The sequence below is a fragment of the Apis dorsata genome, unplaced genomic scaffold, assembly GCF_000469605.1.
Source record: "Apis dorsata unplaced genomic scaffold, Apis dorsata 1.3 scaffold_260, whole genome shotgun sequence".
In the NCBI taxonomy this organism is placed as follows: Eukaryota; Metazoa; Arthropoda; class Insecta; order Hymenoptera; family Apidae; genus Apis; species Apis dorsata.
Genome location: NW_006263538.1, coordinates 262,243 through 278,827, shown reverse-complemented (window position 1 = coordinate 278,827; position 16,585 = coordinate 262,243). Strand labels below are relative to the sequence as shown.

Sequence of the window (16,585 nt, the reverse complement as noted above, 5' to 3'; positions counted from 1 at the left end):
CCCTTTCGTGTCGCCTCGACTCTGGGAATTATTTAAATGGATTACCGCGGCAACTCCGGTGGCAAAGTTTTCCGGGGGATTCGCTGATCCGCTCTTAAAATTTAGATGGATTATAAGGGGGGAGGGAGAGGGGAGGGGAGAGGTGTACCAGGCTGCGAAAAGACGAGACGGAGAAGACTCGGTACTTATTATACTTAACGGAGGACGGCGTCTTTTTAAAGAAGGCTAACAATGAGGGATGGTGGCCGCAACCCCCTTCCCTTCAACCACCCTCCACCCGTCCACCCGTCTTCAAGAAAATGTTTAATGCCGCGGAAAGTAAGACGTGGTAATTAATATCCATTATCTCCTACGCTGGCGACCTCTATCCAATTAGCTCCACGGATTCCAAGACGAGGAAACTGAGACGCGTTGGGTGAAGGGTGAGATGGATAGAGCAATCGGTGTGATTTTTTTTTTTGTACGTTGTAATAATTGAGCTGTTGGACAGACTTTATCGCGTAGGTGACTTTGATTTGTATTTGTCTTTTTATTTATATTTGTAGAAATATCAAATTTTGGTTGCTTGTTAATTTATTTGTGAAACTAATATATTAATATAATTAATATAAAAATTTAATTTTATATTAATTATTTAATTTTATATTAATATAGAAATTAATATATTTATTATATAATATATAAAGTATAGTACAAAAATTTGCAAATATTTTTTTAATATTGTCAGAAACGTATGAAATATTTTAATTAAAGTGGATCATAAAACACAAAAATGATGATTATTAATTTTTTCAAAGACACTTTTTTATCAAAAACCATATAATATAAGATATTAAATTGAATTTAAAAAAAACATTCAATCATTCTTAACACTACTTAACACTATAATATAAACGATTAATTTTACAAATAATTTTCATTAATAAAAATTAACAAAATGCTTCTGTCACGTAAGAAAATACAATAACAATAATATTAAGATACTAGTTAATAACCACGTGACGCTAGTGTCGCCATTTTTATTTTACACTTCATCACATTAATTAAATTAATATTTTTAAATAAACGATGATTATTTATCCTTCTCATCTACAACTATTTCAAACCACACGAAATTTTCACATTAATAATTAACCGTTAATTTATCCCATCAATACTCAAACCTCAAAATCTCCACACTGTCACGATCATCGCATTTACTCGAGCAACGACACAGTCGACGAAAGCACGCGCCGCGCCCAAAAGAAAATCCCGATTCGGGAACACGTGTTCGAATCGCGATGTCTTTTCAACGGCTCCGTCCACGAACGGATCCCTCCTCGCGCCTTTTCACCTTCGTACGTCGCGTGCTTTCCGCGCGTAGATCGAGCGTGCGACGCGTTCACGCCTCCGTGACACGCCTCGATAACAAATCATCGCCGCGTGGAGAGAGGCGCGTGTTCGCGCGTTGCGACCACGTCGACGCGTCGAAAAGTGTCGGGCAGACGGTGGAAAAAGATTCATGGTTGCGGCCGGGACGGGAATAGTTTCGTCGACCACGAATACGCCTCTGCGAACGAAGAGGAATGCGCTCGTCTCGGCCTGTGAACTCGTCTTACTAGCGATGGGCTTGATTCGAGGATTGAATCGTGAGGTTATACACGGTGAATGATGGCTTTATGCGGTTGGTGAATTGGTGGCCAAATTTGTGTTTGCCTTGTTCGAGGTTATTAGAATTATTATTCTCTTTTTGGTTGTTTTATTGATTATTCGTATATTCGTCGTGTATTCGAAAGAACAGGCATTTTTTTTTATTATTAGAATGTGGATTTTTATCTACACTCGAGAGATCGTGTTCGAAAAGCAAACAATGATCAGTGCAATTTTTTTTTCTTATTTTTCATCATCCAATAATTAGTCCACATATTTGGAATTTCTTGAATATTTTATGTGCAATGAAAATTTAACTTAAAGATTAGTTTAGAGTCATAAAATAGGTTAGATTATCTTAAGTAATTATTATTCTGTTTTTAGTTTTATCGATTATTTTAATTCGAAGATTTTTTCGTATTTGTCGTACATTCGAAAAAACAGGCAAATTTTTAATCGTATTATTATAAAGTAAGCAATAATTAGTGCACACGTAATTTTTCTCTCTCACTTTTTCGTTATCTAATAATTGATCCACATATTTGAAATTTCTTGAACATTTTACGTCCAATAATTTTTTTAATGAAAGCATAACTCAAAGGTTAGTTTAAATAGTTTAAGACAATCGAGAGTCATGAAGCAGATTAGAATAATCTATCTACGCTTAATGTCATCACTACCGTTCACTCACCGTTTTTATTTCGAAATCCTAAATGAGCAACTCTACACTCGAGTGAGCTCGATTCCTGGCCCGAAGCGAGCGCGCATATATTTCGCGCGACGTCGGTCCATCCATCAACCAGCCGAGCTTTGCCTCGCAGAGGTTAGAAATCAGTTAAAGGAACGAGGCGTCGACGAATTGCGATCTCAAAAGAGGAGTAGGATTAGGATGGTCGAAGATCAAACGACGCAGGAAAAACTTGCTAGATTTGTCTGACTAACCTCGAAACGGATACGGTAGCCCTCTGATAAAGACTAATCGTGGGATTAATCGCGTCTCATAGAAGGCTATAAGCGAATGAAAACGCGCTGTGTCGTGTGCGAATGACTAAACGAGATGATTCTCGGAACGTTTGATCGAATGCGAGAAAATCAGATTTTTCGTTTTTTCAAAAATGTAAAAGTGCTTTTCGCAAAATTAATATTTAATGCTTGCGATCGAACGTATATACGTATATATTGTTAGAAACGATTTAGGTATATTTTTGCTTTGAGTAAGTATCATATTTCGTAAACGATGATATAAAAGTTCTCGTTTAACGAAAGAGATGTTCGTGCAAGTGATTGTGTAAGACTTCTATCGTAACTAATAGTGCGCATCAATGAATATCGGTCAAACGAAGAATAATTCAATATTTCGTTTCTGCTTCTAGCACGTTCATTAATCATTAACTATCATTCCAATGTGCAAAGAAAAAGATATATGTAATAAATCTCGATCACGACTTTTACCGTTCTGTATTCTCAAAAATATTTTTTTGTTAAAATGTAGGCATTGCAAAGAGCTTTTATTCTATCCTATTTAAAGCAAAATGTCATATGCAACGAAACTGAATTTTTTTTATTACTTTCCTTGTAATCTTTTTATTAGAAGAAATAAATCAAATCCCTAGATTCTAGATATCTAAATAAAGGCATCCTAACCTTATTTAAAACTTGAAGATCAAAGCTCAAAACACTTTTATACAAATCAAATTTATATATTTTCCTATTCCTTGTCCTGAAAGAATAAACTGATTTCTCTGGATTCGAAATTTCTAAAGAATATACAATACATATATATATATATATATACATAAAATTATTGTTACACGTGACAGTCTCAAATAAATACAATAAATATACTCGTCACGAAGAAATGGAGAACAATTTTTATATTATGATGAATATATAACACATCATTTGTTAATTTTCTGAGAATATAATTTAGGTTAACCGTCTTTTCAGAACAAATGCAAGCTAAGCGGAGAGTGAATACACTTTCTCTGCGCCCTCTATCGTTATTAGTTTACCAGAAGCGGAGCACAGTTCGATCCCTCGATACAAGGGGGCCAGTACATTTCCTGCAGCGTGTCCGGTCCATTAAACGGCCTAGAAATATCCGGATGATGAAAAGAATCTTTGTTACAAGTTGCGCGCAGAAACAAGCCTCGGACCACGCTAATCCGAGTACATTTCGCGCTCGTTCATTAATCATTCCGGCCCTCTCACGGTGATGGCTCGTACTAAGGGCACAGGTCCCGATGAGTTATCGGTGCCGGTGCGTAGATGCCTTTTCCTAGGAGAACAAGCGTCCCACGATCGCTTTGAAGCCGCGATTCCACCTTTGACAACTTCGTTGCAATACGCGCGATCCATTAAAGCCGAGAATGCGACACGACCACGTGTACAACAGCTCGATACAAATGAATTTTCTTGCTTTGTGCCTTGGATTCTCGTGCAGAAGAAGTATTTTTATTTTTTAATATACTTGGGGAAAAAGAATGGAGAAGAATGCAGGTTTTATTCTTTCTATTGGACCGTGTTATTGACAGTTTTGGTTCGTTGTTGGTTCAAATTTTATGATTATATTGATTTGTGCAAAGACAATTTTAATATGGAGTACTTGTTTCTTTTTTGATTGTGGAACAAAATGTTTTTGAAGATTATTCAGATACTAAAAATATATTATCATTTCAATCATCTCAATTCAAAACGCTTTTGAATTTGAGGTTAGAAGTAAGTAAGAAAACAGTTAGAAAAAAAATTTTTAAATTTTTGAATTAAATTTTGAATTAAATTAATTAGGTTAAATTAATTATTTCAATATCACATACAGTGTATTATTAATTATTTATTCTTTTAATTTGAGATTTTTAATTACAAGTAAATAAAGAAAAACACTGGAAAAAGGAATTTTTTAATTTTTTAATTAAGATGCAGAAACAAGAAGAACTTTTAAACTTTTGAAGAATTAGAATTTTTAAAGATTAGTTTTAAATTAGATTAGGTTAGTCGTACAAAAATTTGTACCCCTCAATGTAACTATAAATGATTATTGGCCAACTATTTGCACGTATTATACAAATAATCGCATCGACTTCACCTGTCAGCCAAATTTTCCATCGTTCAATACCTCGATAAAAAAAAATAAGGGTGCGTCAACCCCTTTTCGCACCGATTTACCGCCTCGTTCTTCGCTCGTTGGCGTCGAATCGGAACGAGAAAGAGAGAGAGAGAGAGAGAGAGAGAGAGAAACTCCGTTTTATTTTATCAGACCGATGGGAAACAGCGTGAGAATTCGTTTACCTTTTTCCCATTAAGGAGGTGTCGGAGGCAGGGTCGAGCTTTGCGGAATCGGGCTTGCCGTGTCATCAACGTTTTATTTCCACCCCTTCCTTCCCCCCTCTCTCTCTCGACGAACGCAAAAGTTTAATTAATTTCGAGCCGCGGCATTAAGTGGCGGTATCGGCCGATCCTCTCTTCCCACCTTCCCAAACCAGAACGCCCTCTTCTGGAAAGAGAGAAAGAGAGAGAAAGAGAGAGAAAGAAAGAGAGAAGTTACTCTCCCTTGAACGTGGTCTTGGTCGATTAAAAATTAGCCCGTTCACGGACTTTGATAAACTCGGATCGTATGTCACAGTCGGTGAAACGATATCTGCACATAGTGGAATACGCAAGGTCTATAAATAGGAGGAACGTTCGGATCTGAAGATTTGGAGAGACGTGTCGAGCGCCCTCTAGTCGCGTTCGTATTCGTGTGCTGTGCGACAGAAGATGGTGAATATTAAATGTTCGAATTAATTTGGTGCAGCTTCGATTCATTTTATTTATGAGTGATACATATTCGATTGGTCGAATATCAACTAGAAGAATTTTATAACATGTATATATATAATATACATAATGAATAATTTCGATAGATCGTGTCAATATAACCTAACTTTTTTTTCTCTAAATTGTTTGCATTTTCAAAGACTTTAATAATTCTTTTAATAAGCTTTAGAATTTTAATATAATAATATTAATTATTATTTTTGTGTGTAATTATCATATTGTATTTAATTTTTTACTATGTTATAATGTTACAAGTATTTTAAACAATATTATTTACGGAACGGAATTTAAAGCAATCGAATTTCTTACATATCAACTTTTGTCCTCATCTTGATCTCTAGAATCGATGCTTCAAAGGATGCCTACTGTAATATATTAATATCCTATATATATATATATACTCGTAATGGAGTCAAGGAGATTTATATTTGCTTCTTCGCAGCAAAGGCTTCACGCCTAAGAGGGCCTGTCGTCGATCTATAAGGACGGTATTTGACCACGATGCCACGTAAGCCACGACCGCGACCCCTGTCCTCGAGGATTTGCCGCGAAAACCCTTCTCGGTTTCGGAGGTGATCAGTCACCTCAGATCCACGGGGCAAACAAACTTAAGCTTGACCGTGGGGGCCGAAGGTGACGAGGATCGCAAACGATGTGTCGAAGCTTTGACGAATTCGATCCGGAAACAGGATATCGTTTCGATAAATATTTTGATGACAATATACTTCTTGAGATGGTTGACTTTTTACGAATTTTAAACGAAAGTATCTCGAAGAAATATCGTACTTCTATTATTATTTTTATAAGAAATAAGGGAAAAAGGTAAGATAAATTAAAATTATTATCCAACAATAATTGTGTTTGTACTTCCAATAAAACGTAACTTTATATATTTCTTGCCAACGATTGAGTTATAAACATCGAATGTAAAAAAATGATAAATGTCTTGAACAACTGTCCCCCGTTTCTTAATATATAGGTTATGTTGGCACATAATTTGTTATTAACGTACATTTAAGATTTAATTTTATTCGCAAATTTTACTCTTATCACAAATATTAATCGATAAAAAAAGCAAAATAATATATATATATGTATAGAATAAAATTTAAAAAAAAAGTTACTACGAGAGTGCATTAGCTCAACAAGGTTGGTCAAGGCTCGTTTAATACGAGATAAACTTAAACTTGTGCAAAGTTTGCGAAATGTTATACTTAATTCTTGACTGGTTTTAAAACTAGTCTTCTTTTTAACAGGAAAGACTAATTTGATTCAACTGATAGATATTTAAAAAAAGGAAAAGGAGGGGGGGATAGAACGCGAAAAGAATGGAGACCGCTATTTTACGGGAGAATGGTCTCGCTAACGAGGTCGTTATCTTCAAATTGCAATTCCTGTTGTTCCTTGTCAAGTAGAATTCGTGTAAACATCATGTATGAAACAACTTGGAATTCGTGATTTAACCAAATTTATTTTTATCGTGATATAATATGAACAATTAATTTTTTTGAAACTTTCAAGAACTTTTCAATTTCCAATTTTAATATTAATTTTGAGCCTAATAATTTTTTAACAATAAAATTGCAAGTTTTTTAATACAAATTAATTAGCAGATAAATTGGATTTGAAATTTTTTGGTGAGAAGTTGTGAAAAATTTTTAAGTAAAAATTCTTTTGTAATTAAAATTTTCAAAAAATAAATTTCTAGTAAAAGAATTCCAAATATTCTAAATAATAATGATTCAATTCAATAACACCAATTTATATCAATTTTATCCTAAGTAAAGAGATATCTAACTATTCTTATGCCAGTGTCAACTCAAAATATTAAATATTCCAGCTCAATCTTTTTAAAGAACATATTACATTTTATATTTTATTTTAAACAATGCCATAGTACTCATATTAATAATACTCAAAATACTTATTATGTTTTTTTTATTTACAAATTCTTTTTTACAATAATAATTCAATTTACTTGTAATTATTTATACGATATCAATTTATTTACTAATACGATATTATGTGATATTCGTTCGAGGAGGAAAGAGAAAATGCGATCATTCCGCTCCGTATCCAGAAAGCGACTTCGTTAAATCGAATGTTGTCATTTCTTTGGCCACGATATTCCACATTGTAGCTGTTCTTAACAATATCATCAACTTTTGAAATTTTCTACTATAAGAGAAAAATTTTGCTTTGACAAAGAATAAACAAATCTCAATATTTCATTTTAAACGATTATCCGATTATAATCAACGATATATAAAGTGGCACGTTGAAAGGCGTGGCCCTTGTTCAATTAATGTTCGCGGAACAAGAGTGCTCATTATCGGCGCTCAGTGTCTCTATAATTATCGGAACATCGCTACAGAAGCCTCTCGCGATGCCTTTCCGGTTATTCAATCGCGTGCGCGCCAGTCACAAGCCGCTTCAAAGCGTCGTGTATTTATAGGTTCGTTAGCAAGAGGGGAAACGAAAAGAAGCGGGCGAAAAGCTGCGAGCATCCTCCCTCGAAAAGCAATGCTTCGTCCTTTTTCCATTTCCGTGAACCGAGTCTGTGATTTCGATGTAGAATGTCGTCGATCAAACGAGACCGCGCTTACCGACCACTTCCGCTCGTCGGATTCCAGTATCCTGTTTTGAATACGTGCTATAGTGAGATAACTTTCAGAGATCACAGGTAATCATTGGAAAATTGAAAAATTGTTCGAAATTTCATTAGGTTGGGTTAGGTTCATTCATTGAACTCGTGAATTGTGATTGATTTCGTGATATGGTTTGGTGAGTTACCACTAATGCATTGGATTATTTTTAAGATTGTTTTTATAGGTTAGGAATGTAATCGTATCGTGATTAATGAATGTAAGAATTGGAAGAATATTTTATGATTTGGAATAGAAGTATAGTTGTAAATTTGAATGGTGTCGAGTTTAATTTTATTTTATTTTATTTTTATTGAAAAGCATTGCTTTGAATCATTTTATTTTTATTGAATAATAAACTAAATTGTATGAATTTATTATTCAATGTCTTGATCAATGAATAGAAGGAATATTTTATAACTGACGTTAAAAAATTGTTCCTTTTTTTTTTGTTTATTTTTACTTTATTTGGATGAATACTATATCATAGTTAGTGTTTGTTCAAATTACTTTAATCTTTTTTATTAATTAAGAATATTTAAGAATGCAATATTTAAAACGAATAGCTCGAAATAATTATATTTCTTTTAGACAATTTAAGTTTCTTCAGGTCAGGATTCATATAAAAAGAACGAAGTTTCTACGAGTTGGTTTTGACTCGAGTACAAATCAAGATCGGGACTCTTAAATCTCTGAAGAATGGGAACGAGAATTTCTTTCGGACCGCCTCAAAGGTAGTCGAACGTACGTAAAATAATCCAATAGGACGAGGACAGTTTTTGTTTTACTTGCAGTGTAGAGGCAAGCATGGTACAAGGTGGCGCCACCTTGGCGGCAGTGGCCAACTTAACAACCATGTAAAAAGCGACGAAATCGAGAGTGTCGGTGGGTCTGGCGAAGAGACACGATCAAAGAGGAAAAAGGGAACAGCCTATAAAACAATTGACGCTCCCGCGGTATCAAGAAGTATCCGTTAAACCTGTTTTCTATTTCTCCTAACCCATCGAAATCCACTTTGATCAAGTTGCCTTCAGAAGTGAATGAAATAACCTTCTTTTGCTCGCGACATAACCTTTCTCTCTCTTCTCGGAAAATAATAAAATAAAACGAGATCAAGTGATCACTGTGAATCGAAGGGAAATGGAAAATACGCTTATTGGACGAAATAACAGGGATAAAGGTAACCGCAATGGCGAATGTATGCGTGTCGTTACAAAGGAATCGTCCTTCGATCGAGACGAATAAACTCGACTCGTTGCGATCTCTCCGGTGATTCAGAGTGGCGAGCACAATCGCGTGGAGCAATTTTTGCAGAAGATTTGACGGTTCTCCTCCCTTTTCCGTGCTGGCGCGTCCTTATTCTTCTAAATTGTTCCCATTCGAGAACGAGCTCGTCCCTGAAACGCTCGTTCGCGCTTATAAATCTCAGCCTCGAGCGGTGACGTTCAGGAGGAGTGAGAGGCGGACGGTAAGTACGAATAAGAGAAACGAGAAAGAGAGAAGATAAGTAGATACAAATATAAGAGCAAGAGAGAAATGTGAATAGATGTGAATAGAAGGGTGAGAGAGAAAAAATATGAGGGAGGAATGAATGGAGAAGATATACGTGTAAGTAAAAATGAAGGAGAGAAAATATAAGTATAAATAACGAGAAGGAGAAGGAAAAGAAATGTAAATATAAATAGATGAGAAAAAGAAAGGTGTAGATATGAATAGAAGAATGAGAAAAGGAGAAGAGAATAGAAAAATGCGAATAGAAAAATACGAAACATATGTGCGAATGAAAAGAGTGAAAATGACAGAAAATATGGATGCGATGAAAGAAGATGAAAGAAGAGAAGAATAGAAGATGTAAATACAAGTAAAAGAGTGAAAAGAAAATTGAGAGAATAGTTAAGAGAATAGTTAAAGACACGAATAAAGAAATGAGAAGGAAAATGAGATATAGAGAGAGAAAAAGAAGGCTCGATTTAGATGGAGAAAGGAAAGAACCGTTTCCCACAAAGTGGTCCATCCACCTCTGCTAACCGCCTCTTTATGGAGTCAGCCCTGTTCTGGAGACATGGAGGTCAGAAAGAAAGGGAGAGGAACCCGTCCTCGGAATTCCTAATTCTACGAAACCGTCGGAGAATTCCCGAAAGGTTCCATTCACCAGGGACCCAAGCATATCATTAGCACCGTTTCCAGGTACTCTGGGGACCCTCGTGTGAATGGTGGCTTTGGCGATTCTCTTTCTTTCTGTCTCTCTCTTCCTCTTTTCTTACTATCTTTTTGATCTTCTTATATTTGTGAAGAGGAAGAAAGTTAGATATCGTATAATGGCTGATAAAAATTTTTAAATTATTATATTGAAAAAAATAAAAGATATTTTTATGTTGTCTTAAAGCCTTTTTTGTATATCTTTACTTAAGATATTTATATATTTTATAGGTTAGGAATACAATATTGAAAGCATATTACATAAATTTGTATGAATATTAAAATTAATGAGCCAATTATATTATTTTGGATCATTCAATTGTTTTTAATTGCTTGTTTTTTTTCAGATTACGTTACAATAAATCATATATTCTTATATGTGATTAATATAAGTGGATATGGAAGTATATTATTATAGTTATATGCAACTAACGTAAGTATATGAATATATTTATAACATTATCTGACAATTATAAACTATATCATTGACAAGTTATTCGAAATTTCAGCAAATTAAAATAAAGCTTCTCTATGATATATGGTAATTTGAGGAAACTTAAAGAGTTTCTCTTCTTTTCAGATTTTAATTTTAAACGCTACTTTTGAAATATATATGCATTATTCTCAACGATAATTCAGAATATACACCTTTCTTCGACTCCACCAGAAAGAAAGATCCTGTGATCGATCGATCGATTTCTCCCTGAGTAAAAGGGAGAGGGAGAGGAAAAAAGGAGAAGGACGAAGGTGAGAGAGCGCGCCACGAGCCCGGTTGTTCAGTTTTCAGAGCCGCGATATCAAAGCGGGCATCTCGAACGGCGCCAAGGCCATAGTTAACGAGGTCCTCGTCTGAGCCATTCACCACCGGGGCACCCTTGTCGTCGTTGTCGATTCTGTACGTACCTGTACGGTTACCTGGGGGCCCGTTCATTGCATCCTGACCCGGCTACAGGCGACATACGCTGCAAACCACCGGGTCCAGACGAAATCGCCCACTCGACGACCACCGTGCTACGCTCTCTTCCTTCCTTCCTTCTCGTTCAACCAGACGTGTAACACGGCTTCGAGAAAAGAAAGAAAGAAAGAAAAAGAGAGAAATGAACAGGGTACGCGTTGTGTCGCGTCAATGTTTACGAGCACCTCACGAGGACTGTGCTTTCCTCGAACATTCAAAAAAGAAAAAAAAATATTAATCCTTGATCGCTACACGACCTTCTCAAGAATTGGTTTCGATGACCTTGTTTATCTTGAAGGAGCTGATGTAATAATTTTCACTCTCAATACGAGACCTAACCTAATTTAATTTAACTTAATCTGATTCAAACTACAACTTATAAAGTTTTACTTATTTTAGGTCAAGTTACATAGAAATGCTAACCTAACTTAATCTAATCTGACTTGAATGAAAGTTAAGAATATTTAAGAAACTAAAGTCAATAGTCATAATATTCAATTTCTCTCAAGTTCACGAGTACCTCACGAGGACTGTGCTTTCCTCGAGCACCAATTCAAAAAAGAAAAACAAATATTAATCCTTGATCGCTACACGACCTTCTCAAGAATTGGTTTCGATGACCTTGTTTATCTTGAAGGAGCTGATGTAATAATTTTCACTCTCAATACGAGACCTAACCTAATTTAATTTAACTTAATCTGATTCAAACTACAACTTATAAAGTTTTACTTATTTTAGGTCAAGTTACATAGAAATGCTAACCTAACTTAATCTAATCTGACTTGAATGAAAGTTAAGAATATTTAAGAAACTAAAGTCAATAGTCATAATATTCAATTTCTCTCAAGTTCACGAGTACCTCACGAGGACTGTGCTTTCCTCGAGCACCAATTCAAAAAAGAAAAACAAATATTAATCCTTGATCGCTACACGACCTTCTCAAGAATTGGTTTCGATGACCTTGTTTATCTTGAAGGAGCTGATGTAATAATTTTCACTCTCAATGCGAGACCTAACCTAACTTAATTTAACTTAATCTGATTCAAATTATAACCTATAAATTTTTACTTATTTTAGGTTAAGTTACATAGAAGTGTTAACCTAATTTAATCTAATCTGACTTGAATGAAATCTAAGAATATTTAAGAAAAAGTCAATAGTAATAAAGTCAATAGTAATAATATTCAATTTCTCTCAAGTTCAAAAAAAGAAAAAAAGAAAAAGATAATTTTCGATCGATCGAATATTCGCATTGTTCGATCGTTTTGAATCGATAAATGGCACGGTACACGGATCCCATTTGTTCTATATTTGTTCAATGAGTTTGGAAATCTCCATTCAGCTCGGTTCGAGCTCGAGAACGGTTGAATGATCGATGTCGTGGGTGGTCAACAGGCGGAGGACAGTCGTGTGAATGAGCCCAGTGTTCGATGACTCGTTTATGTAGGCTGTTATCAGCTTACACGCGAATAACCGAATGACCCGACCGATGCAAAAACCATTTTATTGTTTTCGACCGTTTATGAATTCGACCAGAACAGGACAAAACGATCGATCCGCTCGATAAGAAAACGATCGAAGGCGAAAATTAATCTTCGACTTTTCGATACTTCGAAGAATGGAAAATTAGGTTATTGGATATTGATTTTTCCAAGGATAAAATAGATAATTATATTGAAATTGAAAATATATCTAATTTGTTATAATTAATAATATTTTGTTACTATTAGAAACAAAATTTGATAAAATTTGAATCTATTAATATAAATACTTATTATTTATATAGATACATTGGTATATCATAATTGGATGTATTTTTATTATTAGCTTTTGAATAAGTTATCTATTATTTTATATATATATGTTCGTAGAATGGTATTGTATAATGTTTCTTAATTTATTCCGCGTAAATATGCGAATAAATAAAAATAAAAATAAAAGTATATAAATATACATAAGTATAGATATTCGGTTGTTACATATTCATATAACACGAGATACCTGTTTAGTTGAATTTATGAACAGAAATATTATACATTTAATACACAGTGTTAATTTCATTTTTTATCGATCATTAGAAAGGATAGAGGTAAACGGATAGAGGTAATATTGTCAACATTGATTAATGAAATTGCGAATTTTTATGCGAGCAAAGCAAATTCAAAAACATATGAATTGCGTGTAGAATTTATAATAATAATTTTATTATTATATTACTTATTTATCAAAGTTTGATATTACAATGTTATGTATAAATACTTTTTTCATAGATTTCTGATAAATTGCTCGTTTGCAAAAAAATTGAATTGAAACAGATCGTTTCATATCGTAAGATATAATGGAATATATTTGACCATTTCCTATCTCTTCTATATAGATAAAGCGTTTAAACTTAATTGCCATTCACATTGGTGTTATATGTATTTGCATAAAAATCTACAATTTAGTTTAGATAAACGTGCTAATCATTACTAAAAATTAGCGTCTAATCTAACAAATATTATTGAGAATAAATAATAATATTATTCTCAATATCATTGAAATGATATTAAAATATATAATTAAGAATAATATTGCCAAATAATAAATACGATTATTGATCCTATGACATATATTATTTCAAGATCAATGTACACAAGATTCCTTTAAGAATAGAAAATGATGAAATCTCAATTTTCAATATCGATCATAGAAATGTTCCATCGATCAAATTTTTCTGGTATCTTGAGGAATTTACAGGCGCTACAGCAGAGTTATTTAACGAAATTACGGGATATATATTATTGATTTAATTTAATCGTTCTGATTACACTGACACGATACACCGTTCGGCCATCAAACATGCGCGATCATTACGCCAGATAAAAAAACGTGTCCGATATCGTAACACAGCTCGATGCAAATTTATTCACTGTTTGCCGGGCACGCTTAAAAAATTATTTCAACATCGGCAAACAGTTTTAACACAAATGGCCGCGTTGTCGCTGAAAACGTTTACTCACTGCCGACCAGTGTAACCAGGGCGTAAAAACGTTTCGAGCACACTCTCGATTATATTTTTCCCCCGTGTTTTTCTCTTGTTTTTTTTTCTTTCTCTCTCTCTTTCTCTCTCTCTCTCTCTCTCTCCATTCGACACACCGTCGTTTAAAACGATTTCACTCGGACATTCTTGCTTCGTTTCAAGAAATTTCTGGATCGAACCTGTCGGAAATGAAACGAAAATACGTACGTAATTTCGATAATTTCTTTTGTTTAAATAATTTCATATATAATTAGAAATATTATATAGATTATTCTATAAGTAATTTTATTTTATAAGATACTTTAATTTATATAGGAATACAATAGAAAAGATAGAGTTAACATAACCTAGCTTTTTAATTCGACAAATTTTTTTCTCCCTTAATTATTAAAACTTGTTTGATTTTAAATGATTCGTAAAATAATTATGATAATTCTTTGATGTTGAATTATTTTAGAGAAGAATATTCAATATGATTATGCATTATTTGTTATTAAAAAAGTTTCTTGCAGTTATTTCTAAGTTGATTATAAATAAAATTGTGATTCAAATTTTTTTTTTTGCTTTGAAAATTAAAGACCAATAATTATAACGAATAATCCATTTCACATTATTATAATAATATATTAACAAAATATAATTGAACAATGATAAGTAATAAAATAAAAATTAAGATAAAAAAAAGAGAATTTCATAGAAAATGTGTAAGTGTGCCGATACTTTTGAATACAGCAAAATCGACAAATTATCGTTCGAAATACGAAATTGGATGTCGAGAATCGATGCCAAATCTTGAATCGTAACTAATGAGCCTAGCCAAAAACGTTTCGCAAAAGACGATCCCGATTTATCATCCAACTAACGCTCCTCTACCCGTGTAAATATGTATGTTTGTTCACGAATCCTCATCAGCCTACCGAGGAATCTTCTACGGCTAATGGGTCATTAATTTTGCCTTTCCATATCATCATTATTAAAAGATAATTAAACAATATCTTTAATAATTATAATTTCAATTATTATTATTTTTATTCTTTTTTCAAATAATATCTGTAAAATTGTAGCATAAATAAATTAATCTCATTTGTAACGAATCTGATGAAAATACTATGACAGTGAAGGAATAATCAATTATTTTTTTAAAATGTATTTTTACGAAATAGTATTAATACAATATATTTTGTATTTAGATATTTTATATTTTCTATAAAATATTGCAAAATCAATCACCGTTTTTTAAAATCAATTATATTTGATCAAAAAATATTGATCAAGAAAAAAAGCTTAACCATCAAATCAGGATTTCACAAAGAACCTATGTTCGCTTCGATTTCGACCCAATTTCGCTAAATAACCGTTGTCACGATGTCGTGTACACGATGATATAAGTAAGCACATAGGAGACTGTTACCTTTCGAATAGTTGGCAGGTGACGGTTGAGCGGCATCCAAGATCGTGTTGAAACCAGTCAAGCCTGTAAACCGACGATTCGTATTAATAGTCTATTAAGGTAACAAGGTTGCCCGGGTATTGGTGGAACGAGTCGTGTTGCCAGCTCAATCCTAATTTCCGGCCACCAGCTGGCTTAATATCGTTGTGATAAACGCCAGAATATCCAAATTTTCTTTTAAAAGCTTTCAGTAAAATTCTCAATTTATTCAAAACTTATGATGTACATAAATTTTTAATAAATTTCTTGAAAAAAAAATATATATATATATATAAAAGACACTTAATGATTAATTGTAATAGAAAGTTCGTTATTTGTACATATTCTTACTAAATAATATATTTTTATTTTATTTTATTTATAGATAATATTGTTAAAATAACCACTTGTTCATTTATCCAAGAGGGTCAATGAATATATTATAATAAATGAATTTATTATAATAAAACTTTATTCTGGAGATAATTTTTATTTAAAGTAACCATATAATATTAGATATAAAAATTGGGCCAAAAACAGTATACTTTATTTCTATGATACACACTTATAGAAATACTATAAAATTAGAATTCAAACATTTTGAGCATCTTGTTAGCATTCTCTCGTCGAGGTTAGGAGATAAAATCGCTTACATTTCATTCTCTAAATTGAAAGGATCGTATCTAAGCTGTGAAAAGATTTTAAAATTCGTATTAATTTACACTCAGATACTCGATTATCGTGGAAAAATTAACAAAATCGAAACTCGACGTATTTCAAATACGCAAACGTAAACGTAAAATAAAAAACAAACAACCATCAATCACGATATTTTTATTATATAATTTCCCCATCCACCATAGACACCATAGACCGTGACAAGGACGTAA

The 16,585-nt window shown here is 33.2% G+C and overlaps 3 long non-coding RNA genes across 3 annotated transcripts in view; 2 read left to right on the top strand and 1 right to left on the bottom strand.

Moving 5' to 3' along the window:
* Positions 1–7,430: 7,430 nt before the first annotated feature.
* LOC102680214 lies at positions 7,431–10,431 on the top strand. The gene is made up of 3 exons (XR_004150598.1): positions 7,431–8,128; positions 8,701–8,824; positions 8,885–10,431. It is a non-coding gene; the product is annotated as an uncharacterized LOC102680214 (long non-coding RNA).
* A 431-nt stretch (positions 10,432–10,862) lies between these two features.
* Positions 10,863–11,331, bottom strand: LOC102680123. Its single transcript, XR_421888.1, has 2 exons — positions 11,240–11,331; positions 10,863–11,182 (listed from the first exon to the last, which is right to left on the bottom strand). It is a non-coding gene; the product is annotated as an uncharacterized LOC102680123 (long non-coding RNA).
* Positions 11,332–14,957: 3,626 nt separating this feature from the next.
* The window catches only part of LOC116185716, a 19,581-nt gene continuing 17,953 nt past the window's right edge, over positions 14,958–16,585 (top strand). The window contains exons 1-2 of the long non-coding RNA XR_004150597.1: positions 14,958–15,207; positions 16,081–16,088. This is a non-coding gene — a long non-coding RNA (uncharacterized LOC116185716). The remainder of the gene's footprint in view (positions 15,208–16,080; positions 16,089–16,585) is intronic.